The sequence below is a fragment of the Humulus lupulus genome, chromosome X (genome assembly GCF_963169125.1).
Source record: "Humulus lupulus chromosome X, drHumLupu1.1, whole genome shotgun sequence".
Lineage (NCBI taxonomy): Eukaryota > Viridiplantae > Streptophyta > Magnoliopsida > Rosales > Cannabaceae > Humulus > Humulus lupulus.
This window is the reverse complement of record NC_084802.1, coordinates 40,330,943-40,342,312: the sequence shown is the minus strand read 5'-3', so window position 1 is coordinate 40,342,312 and position 11,370 is coordinate 40,330,943. Positions and strand designations below refer to the sequence as shown.

The 11,370-nt window shown below is 36.3% G+C and overlaps 1 long non-coding RNA gene across 1 annotated transcript; it reads right to left on the bottom strand.

Annotated features, from left to right (window-relative positions):
* Window positions 1-9,735: 9,735 nt before the first annotated feature.
* On the bottom strand, window positions 9,736-11,130 carry LOC133804940 (uncharacterized). The gene is made up of 3 exons (XR_009878709.1): window positions 10,946-11,130; window positions 10,380-10,490; window positions 9,736-9,790 (listed from the first exon to the last, which is right to left on the bottom strand). It is a non-coding gene; the product is annotated as an uncharacterized LOC133804940 (long non-coding RNA).
* Between the last annotated feature and the right edge of the window lie 240 nt (window positions 11,131-11,370).

Sequence of the window (11,370 nt, the reverse complement as noted above, 5' to 3'; positions counted from 1 at the left end):
CGTCTCTGGCCTGAGCAGCGACATTCGCAAACCTGCTCAGGTAGGCCTTCAGAGTTTCATCGGGCTGCTGCCTCACATTAGCCAGAGAGTCAGCCTGAACGCGGGCAGCCTGGGAGGCTCGGAATGCCCTTTTGAAATCAGTCGAGAAAGTTTTCCAGGAGCTGATTGACTGTCTTTTGCCTTGCTTGAACCACTGCCTGGCTGGTCCAGTCAGGGTGGAAGGAAAGATTAAACACCTCAGCTCGGGACCAATGTTGTGAGCCATCATCAGGGCGTTGAACATCCCCAGATGATCCGACAGGTCTCCGTCTCCATTGAATTTAGACAGGTGCGGCATACGGAAACCAGGTGGGTACGCCGTTGCTGCTATGCTGGGGGCGAAGAGCTCCATCTCGTCCCCTGAATCATACTCATCTTTCTCTTTCTCCGACAGGAGCTTCCTCATCAGCTCCTCTATCTGGGCCAGGCGCTCGAGGGTTTGGTCCTAATGTCCTTGGTTATTCCGGGGCTGTTCAACAGCTTCGGATCCATTGTACATATTTGGTGGGTTATTGCCCCTCCTATCTTGAGATAGGTTATTTGGGGCATTCCCGCCGTTACGTACTTCGAACAAGGCTCCCCTGAGCGAGCATGGCTGTCTCCTCCTGCTGGCTCCCCTCTATGAGAGTTAAGGCGATCTCGCAGGTCGCCCCCCTGGGTGGCTTGTGGACTTTGTGCCGAGCTCAGGCGCTGGCGCAGGTCTCCGCCAGAGAGGTCACTCCGGCGACTGCCGGTCCAGTAGCTCATGTTAGATAGGCTCAGAGTTCGCCTTTGGTGGTGAGGATCTGGGTTTTCCCTCGGCGCCCTGCTATGTCGGGGAGGTCCGGCTGATGGCGGGCCTCTCCTACTACTTCCATAGGCCGGGATATCTTGGACGGGCCGAGGAGGAGATGGATATGTGATCGGAGATGGAGGATGCCTGACCGGAGAGGCGATCCTAGTTCCGTCAGGACGGATCAAATTAGGTGGGGGCCGCTCGACCCTGCCAACCTGCAGGTCCCGCGCCTGGCGATCTGGACGAGGCGGACGGCGGCTGTTGGGGACAGGCTGACGCTGTGAGCCCTCCCCGGACCTCCTTCCGGAATTTCTTCGAGCTTCCCTGGGCGCGCTTGAGGCTGGTTGGGAGCTAGGAGCCTCGCCTTGCCTCTCTCTGACGTTAGCGTCGGTTGTGAGAGGGGGTAGTCGGGCCAGCACATCCTTGATTTGTTGGTTAGCTATTGCTAGCTGGCTCCTCAGCTGAGCATTCTCCATCTCCACCGCAGTATAATAACATGGGTTCGGATTAGGTGGCCGGGGCGCCGAACTTCCGGTGTGGTCTTGGCCCGCCAACTGCTTGTCGGGCCGCTGTTGGGCTTCAGGAATTTGTTCACTAGGGATGGCAGTATGATGAGCCTCCTGCCCATCATGCTTTTCTGTCTTGTCACCATGCCTGGATCGAGTAGTCACCATAGTGGGATGTTTGCGACAGCACTAATTGAACTTGCTCTCAATGAAAGCACCAAACTTTTGACGCGGTTCTTCGCCAACAAGTAATTAAGAAGATAAGAGAAAGGGATTAGTGCTTAGGTTGAACCGAAACAGACAAATGATCTTAGAAAATGAAATGGTGACTCAAAATACGTTTTTTAAGTGGTTCAAAGGTTAAAATCCTTCTACTCCACTAGTCAGTATTATTGCTATATACTGGGTATTTGATTACAGGGTATTTCTTACAATTGAGAATCCAACCCCTATGAACTCCCAAGGTCTCCATAATTATAGGAGAAGGCACCTGGGAGTTGGTAAGAAGGTCATCCCGTGACCTTCTTACCTATCATGTCAACTCTGTGACATTCATGATTAATTCCTAAACCTGACACATAAGTGTGGTCAAATCAATAGGTAAGGGGATATTGGGCCGCACGGCCTAACCCAATTGTGGGTGTCTGAACACGCACGTTCCTGCTGCGTGTCCGAGAAGTCAGGGGTATATCAGACACGTGATGTCTGATATATGCACGTTTACCTTGCGTGGTTGACTTTATAAAAGGTCGCAGCCTCCAACTCCAGCTCGTATCACAAGCTGGATGCTTACCTCGACCTGCGGCCTTCAGAGTCCAGACTCAGTCCTTGAGCAATCTTGGCGAACCCTTAGGTTACCTCGAGCTAAGGAGGTAGGACCTTATGATGGCAGCTCCAGTCTTGGGGATGTCCACATGGTAGTCATGATTAGGCCGTATCTCAGCTCGCTAATCAGCCCGTGGGAAAATCAGGGTGTACAGACCTCAAATAATTGGCCTACGTACACTAGATTTTCTCATTGATCTATCTTACAATGATACAAACTTAGCTGTGTTTTTGCATGCTAAAGGTGTTGTTCTTTTCCACGTTGTAATTCCATTTACGATCATTCTTGCAAATTTGAAATAAAGAATGGGGTAGTTTCTCATTCTGTTATGATCATTTCTGCAAATTTGAAATAAAATGAAACTAAAATAAAGAATGGGGTAGTTTCTCATTCTGTTACGATCATTTTTGCAAATTTGAAATAAAATGAAACTAAAATATTACAAATAAATATATAATTAGCATCTTATTATAGTGGGGTTGACTAATCAGACTTTATAATCACTTTATTGCTTGTTGAGATCTTCTAGAATTAATTGGGAAACTAATTATCTTAATTCCGCATCTCTAGAGAATCATGTTTACCCACATGCATCTCTAAAAGACCATGTTCACCCGCTTAAGCATTATTCTTATTCAAGCACACACTACTACAAAAAAAGGCGCTCGCATTGCGAGTTTTTAGGGTTCGCAGGGCATGGGCCCTCTATTTGAGAGCCTTAAAAAATGAGGTTTTTTTAAGGCTCACGTTACGAGCTTTAAAAGAATGTTTTTAGGGCTCGCAATGTGTGTCCTAAAAGATCCCGTTGAGTGCCTTTAAATAAATTTTTAGGGATCTCTTCACGTGTCTTAAAAGAATGTTTTTAGGGCTCGCAATGTGTGTCCTTAAAGATCCCGTTGAGTGTCTTTAAATATAGTGTTTAGGACTCTCTTCGCGTGCCCTTAAAAGTTAATTTTTTTTTAAAAATGCAGCTATGTTTTTCATTTTTCTTTAAAAAAGTATATCCCATTGAGTGTCCAAAATGTATTATATATGTTAGATTTCTAAAATTTCAATAGAAAATACTGCAAAAACGAAAAAAAAATCAAAAGAAATTTAAATTTCTCATTAACATATGTAAGCTAGCTTATAACATCTTTCAGTTTGCTCTAACCAATTGTAAAAATGACATCGCCTATTCTTCTAGAACTTCGTCAATTTCTTGAGTAGTTTATGGTTTGTCAAAGGTGAACTGAAAATAGCAAAGTAACAAAACTTTAATTAGATTCATATTAGTAGAAATAAATTCAAAACATATAGAAAAATTATACTATATTTATATTATGTAGTTGTATATTCATTGTTACCTATTTCGAAAAGAAATGTTTGATATAAGGGGTATTTATAAGTACATTCTTCATCATCCTCATAACGTAATATCTACAGCCGATATTGTTTGATTGTTTACGACACTACAAATATTGGTAATACAAGTAAAAATCTTAGTATTAAATATCTTAAACATCTTTATATATACATAAACCCATATACAATAGAAACATACCGTAGGTTGGAAATACATTACTCTCGCTGGGCATTTGTTGATCTTTTTACGTGTTTTAATTCTTTCCGTGAAATACATCTCAAATGCATCATGGATGGTCTCCTTGATGGTTGTCTTGTTATCTAATGGTGCATTGAGATAATTGAGAAAACAATAATAATGCCAATTTGGATATAATAAAAATAGCATCCAATGCTCCATGTTGAAAGAACAAGCAATACAAAGTTTTTAACTTTAGATTCTATTTTTTTGTATCAATGAAAAGCATATTAATTAAACTTACCTATGGTTATAAGACATAACTATCCAATCATGTTTTTTAGATGTGCAATGTAACATCCTATCACATAAAGCTTGAGCACGACTATCTGAACGAGTCACGAAAGTAGAAACCTTATTCAGATTCATAAACAACAACAATTCTCTCTTTTCCTCGTCTAATAATAGTTCCTAGTACAAAATCCTACCAACAAATATCATTAATTTAAAAAAAGTTAAAAGAAAGCTAAATAGTTGATGATACAAAAATCCTTAAAATAAATATGATTAACTTTATATAGAGCATACCTCATGTAGAAGACAATGCATGATTGTCCAATCATCTCCTATCTACAAAATTCAAGTATTTCATCCCGAAACAAAGGAACGTATTCACAAGCATGGCCAAAAACCTCAAGGTCAATGGACACTTCAATGAAATAATCATGTTTAGGCTAATCATTGATGATTTCATATACTTGTCTCAACTTAGGCGACAATGGAGATGATTGTTGCACCTCTCGTGACAATGTCGCCTTAGGTGCTTGTTTTGGAACTAGTTTTTGTGTTCGAGGTGCTAGTGGTAGAGAAGCTTTTTTTTGCAGCTTGCTTTCCAATTTTTTTCCTGACCTCCTAGTAAGCCCATAAAAAATAATTAATAATGGAATAAGTAAATAAAAACTTAAAAGTCTTAAATATAATAACTACCTGTGTCGCTCCATTGAAGATGACTAACGACTTGGGCCAATGTATCAAAGTCCGAATAGCTTGGTTGATTGTATAAATCTCACTGGTAGGGATCAGGTTAACAATTAGAGCATTAGGTTGGTCAGCAAACTCAATTGCACCACGGTAGTTTTATCCTATGTCTTCTCCATGGATGTATGTGTTATGTATCCCCTACCAACGATGTTGGTAATAGATCCTAATGCAAATTTGCAATCAATCATTTTATCCAGCACATATATGTAAATTTTTATGTATAAATATGTTATACAAGTTTAAGAATTTCTATTTTAAAAAGATAAAGTTATACCTTATTTGAGCCAGGAGTGGGGATAAACACAGGTGCATCCTCTGGTTGTGGGGCCGGTGGTGCTAGAGGTTAATGTTGCGATTGCGGTGATGCCTGATGATATGGTGTCGCCTGATCTAAGGGTGATCCATAGTTTGGCACTGACGCATGAGAATATCCTCCAAAGCCACTATGTTGTCCTTTCATCTGTTCCATAAATTTTCGCATCATTTCCTCATGTCGTTTGATCATTTCCTGTTGTTGTTTCATTATTTCTTCTTGTTGACGATATTTTTCTTCCATCATTGCAAATAGAGCGTCAACTGAGGAAGTCTCAAGTTCTTTTCCCTTCTTCATACTGGAATGTGGGGTTTTCCATAATTGGCTAGGCATTTACTCCCAGGGGTACCCAATGCCATAGTAAGCACATCCTTAGACCCATCAGGTTCAAATTTTCCATCACTCATGAGCTGACTATAGTGCTCCTGTAAACAAAATATAAAAATATAGTTATTATCATTAACACTAAGTAATCAAATCATATAAAAAGTTGTACACTTACTATGTTGCGAGCTACGCTTGTTGCCTCGGTACCAATCAGCTCACCCTTTTTGTTAGAATGTCCCACCAACCGCAACTATGACCTGTCAATTTCAGACACCTCGAGTCCAAAATTTTGTTGTTTCAGCCTTTTCGCTGCCAACAAATACCCACCTCGTGACATGTGGTGGTCATGTTTCATTTTTTTCGATGATCTTGATGTATTTTTATTTTTTTTCTTCCAATCATCAGTTACACGTGAAGCACATAACTCATCCCATTATGTTTTAGTGATCAACTATGAGTAACTTCTTTGCATTTTGAACATCTTGATGGTCGAATTTGCATCTTGCTTATCATGGATGCATACTTTAGTCAGATAGGATTTGAATGCTCTCTATCATTTTGCCGCCCTTGACATAATTTTGCTTTTTGCTTTATAGTCTATGTCAAATGTACCCTACAATTGAAAACAATACATATCATTAGTCTATATTAAAAATACAAACAACATATATTATAGTGATAGAGAAAATACCTTAATGATATCCCAAAAATTTTCTTTGTATGATTCTTAGACTTTAACCCAACTTGCGTGTGTGATTGAAGCACACATCTTTATAGCTGATCCAATCATTGATCCTAATTTTGATCTTCGTGTACTGATCGCTTGTCCATATTCGTTGAACTTGAGCGGTACCTTAACACCTTCACTTTGCATCTTGGCTACGTTGGGCATAATACATAATCCTCTACCAAATCCCACCTCCTCTATACCATCATTATTATCATTGTCCTCCTGACCAACATCATCAAGTCCAAGAAGTGGATAATCATCATCAAAACCTCCTGGACTGGCCATGGAAATATCTGAAAAGGAAATGATGATTAACAATGTTAATAGACAATCATCATCATAATTCAGTAAGCTTAAGAAGGAAAACAAATAGAATAAACACAAACAACTATTATCATGCTTAAAAAATCCAACCTTACGAAGAAAAAAAAACAAGTCAACATTTATCAACTTATATGATCAACCCATACACCGTCACCATCAAAACGCAAACAAATTTCATCGTCATCTACACCATCATCAATAGGGTCTTCGGTAAGCTATGGTTTGGGACTTGTGACAGGTTGCTGAAGGAGTGGTAGGTCATGTACATCACTCTCTTTGTCTCTCCAATCTATCGATTGAGTAGTAACCACAGCTGACCATTGCTTGTTTGATGGATCATTCACATAAAAAAAAACAAGTTTAACTTGTGTTGCCATTATGAAATGATCATTTTTGTGCCCAATTCAATTTAAATCAACTGATGTAAAACCTAAATCATCAACCTTTACTCCCTTGTCACTTTTCACCCAATCACGCAAGAAGACTGTCACTCTAGTTGTAATATATTCTAATTCCCAAATCTCTTGGATTACTCCACAAAATGTCATATCACACTCTACAAGATTTTTGTCCTTTGAACTAGAGATTTGCATAGTTTTTTCTACAATAAAAACTCCACTATTTGGTGTGGTTCTTACATTATCTGTTCAAAATTATTGAATTGAGTGACATTGACGATGTATGATGGGTACTTAAACACATTCAAAGAAGGACCACGGGAAATCCACTTAAAAATGTCTGACACATGACTTGATGTTTTAGTCACTTCAATTGCAACCTTTGTTAAAAACAAAAAACAAAAAAAAAATGAATGACATGTCATATCAAAACACAAGAAATAAAATTATTTACCCAAATCAATACCTTGTTCTCTAACCAAGTACTAAATGTACGATAGTATTAATCTTGGATCCATTTTTGGTTCTTTGACTTAGATGGATATTTTTTTCGAATCCAAACAAAATGATCCCTTAATTTATGTATACAAAATTAGTATGAATCAATACAAATATCACAACAGTGTTTTATCATATCATATTGTCAAAAATAACTTACTCAATGTAAGGTTGAATCTTATCAATGTTTTGTAATACAAGTTAGCGTGCTTCGTGTCTTTCATCTTGACTTATTGAGCATACAACACCACCTTTTCCACCATTACTTTTATCTAATGTAGATTGATCACCCACACTTGTCACACCATGCAAGTATTCTGAACAAAATTCAATGGCTTCTTCGACAATATAACATTCAACAATACATCCTTCGGATCTACTTCTATTTCTAACATAACTAATAAGAATCTTCATGTATCGCTCAAAGGGATACATCCATCTTAAGTAAACAATTTTGTATAATTCAATTTCTCTAACCAAATGGACTGTAAGATGCATCATTATGTCAAAAAAAGGTGGGAATAATCGCTCCAAGTAACACAAGATTATAACAATCTCCAGTTGTAAGTTGTCCAACATTGACACATCAATCGTTTTACAACACAAAAACTTGAAAAAAAAATCACATCTGGGTGATTATCTCTCAAACCTTCATAGGTAGCACACCATGAATAGCCACTGGTAGAATGTGTTGGAATAGGACATGACAATCATGAGATTTCATGCTGACCAAATTCAAATTCTTCATATCCACTAGTGTTCTTATGTTTGAAGAATACCCTTCTAGAACTTTAATATTGATAATCAATCACAAAGTTCTATTTTCTCATCCTTAGTGAATGTGTAACAAGCTGTCGGTAAAAATGTTCTCTTAGGGCCAGCTTTTGGATGTAGTTTTTTTTGCAAGCCCATTGCAGCCAAGTCTTTCCGAGCTTTATTACCATCCTCACTTTTACTTAGAATATTTAACAAAGTTCCTATTAGACTATCACACATTTTTCTCGATGTGCATAACATCTAAATTATGTCACAAAAGTAAGTGTTCCCAATATTCAAGCTCAAAGAAATTTTTTCTTCCAAGGACTTGTAGACTCATCTGGACTTGTCATACTAACTTCATACTTATCCTTACCAACACCCTTTCCACGACCCTTCCTCTTATTAATTGGAAAAATAATAAGTTTTCCTACCTTAAACTGAATTGCAAATACTTTACTAAGTACTTGTTCACCATTGAATTTATGTTTCCAAGTTCTAAAATAATGTCTCCGGGGCAAGAATTTTCTACGTCCCATATAGCACACCTTGCGGGAATGTTTCAAATATTGAGAAAAGTCTTCTCCTCACAAATAGGACAAGCTTTGTATTCTTTCACAAAGTAACCGGATAAATTTCCATAAGTGGGGAAGTCGTTGATTGTCCATAACAACACCGCTCGAAGGGTAAACTCTTCTTTTTGGTATGCATCAAAACCCCAACCCTTCATTCCATACAGTTTTCAAGTCATCAAATAGGAGAGCTAAGTACACGTCACACTACAAGAAAAAACAGTATTCATAACACTTAAAAACTGCTATCCGGGAGTATTGATAACACTTCTGAAAACGCTAACATAGCCCCTGTTATTAAAAGTCCTATCTTTTCTATAACAGTTTTCGAATGTTATATTCGATGTTATCTTAAACTATTCAATAACACATTTTTAGTTGCTATTATATTCAAATTATAACATTTAGTTAGAGTATTTGATTATAAATTTGAAGTTTAATCTTATACTTTATGCATAACACTTTTTAACTGTTACATTTGATTATTTTGATAGCATTTTTAATTTGTTATATTATATAAATCATAACGATTTGTTACGCTTATAATATTTTTCGAAATCATAACATATTAAAAGTCCAGTAATAAAATTTTGTTACTTTATTCAGGATAATATATTTTAAATTTTATTATGATAATGATACTTATAAGGTTTTTTTTTTAATTAAAAGATTTTCATTATTTTATTTTGATTAAAAAAAATCAAAATTAATCATAAAATATAATTCTCATTAGATTGATAAACCATAAGTATTACATTAAACAATAACTAATTCAAACCATGAATGTGTCTACTTCATGAGATCTTAGTTCTAACTTAAGTTTGAAAGCATAACATAATAAAATTTTATAATCTTGAACAATTTTTACTTCAAAAATGAAAAACAGAAACATTACAAGATGCATAAAAGTAAACCATGCATAAAACTTGCTCCATCCTTCAATTCATCATCCTTTGTGCACTTGTCTTTGTTGTGAGTCCATTTTCTTAGCTACAACAAAAATTTAAATAATTAATGCTTCAACTTAAAATTAATAGTAAACTAAAAGAATACATAAAAAAAAGTTAATTAACTAATTATGACTTTATTAGCTGGCCATGCAATGTTATTATGATATCTTGTCTATCTGATAGAGTGAACCACAGGGAAACCAGTCGAAATATCTGTAAGCACACTTGTTAGTTTCTTGAGGAATAACAATTACAACAATGACAATGTCATGTGTAATCCTTTCAACTAAAAATCATACAATTTCAGCAGTATATAACATAAAAGATAATAACAAGCAAAAGGTAACTGACTGACTTTGAGAGCCATATATAAAAGACAATAACAAGCAAAAGGTTTCTAGCTGACTTTGAGAGCCAGATAATAGCATGTTACCAAAGTATCCTTGGAAAGAAGTAAGAGGAAATCAAGGATTATAGATGTTATTTCCTTTTTTTTATAGGATTTGTAGTTAATTATGTTTATTACGTTTTATTCTGTAATTAAGAGTATTAGTTGTATAAACCCTATATATATGTAATGGTTGTATTACGTTTTATTCTACAAGAAATACAAGGCAGTTTTGTTTTAAAAAAAGAAAGAAATATTTCTTTAACAATAAAAAGCCTCAAGTCCAGTATGACCATCTCAGTTATATAGTGGAGCAAGTACTTGTAGTAGAGATAAACTATGCCCCAAAAGTTCTACTATATAGATGGTAGAATTATACTGAAGTAAAAAAGAAATCTTAACTCATCATTGTACCTGTGCAGATTTTCATTGAAATGGCCACTTTTAGTTTTGCTCACTCTGTGAATTATCTCCCATGTAAAGCAAGGAAAAATTCCAGTTTCCAGCATGCCAAGCAGCCTCATACTACAAAATAATTGATGACCAAAAAGACAGATGGTACTACACTAGAGAGGTCAGCTGATAATGATATCACCCCTAAGAAAAAGAAAAAAAAAAGGACAACCATGAGTACATGCTTATTTCATGAATTTATAACAAGTTAATGACAGATGCAAGAAAGTTGAGCACAACAAACTTTCACTCCTCTTTCATAGATGTCCATCAGAATACAAGTGATAAGGTTTTAAATTTTCACATAACCATGGCACATGGAACATACAAGGACAATTAAGGTAAAAGAAGTTAATTATTTGGGAAGAGTGTGATAAATCACTAACAAATCAGTAAATCTCAAAACAACAATCTCTGGAAAAAAAAAAAACCAATCTAGATGGTCAAAACTATTATAGCAAAGCTTGTTCGGTTGTATTACTTACCTTTAACTACAATTCAAAGCTAAGTATACATGTATTACTTACCTTGTTGGACAGAATGATCCCATATAAGCTGTCAGGTTCATTGATATGAGTGACTGCTAAGACAAGTATCTCAATATGTTGAGGTAACTGAAGCAAAAGACCAAATAATACACATTAGAGAAATGGTATCAAACCAGAGGTCAAAAGGCCACCAGAAGTACAGGAAGAAAATTTTAAGAAGAGTATGAAAGCATCGAAAAAAAAGTTGCTGTAGCCAATTCCAAAGAAAAAAGCAAAACCAACCAAAAAAAAGTGTTGCATTAGAATATTCACATGAAAAAAACAGGAATTCCTTTAAGTTACTTGACACAATCACAATATATAGAACTTGATACTTAAGAAAACAAATCTGCAACTTGACACAAATCACAATAGCTAATTCAACAAAAAAGAACAAGTTTATAAAGTATACTATCATCACTATC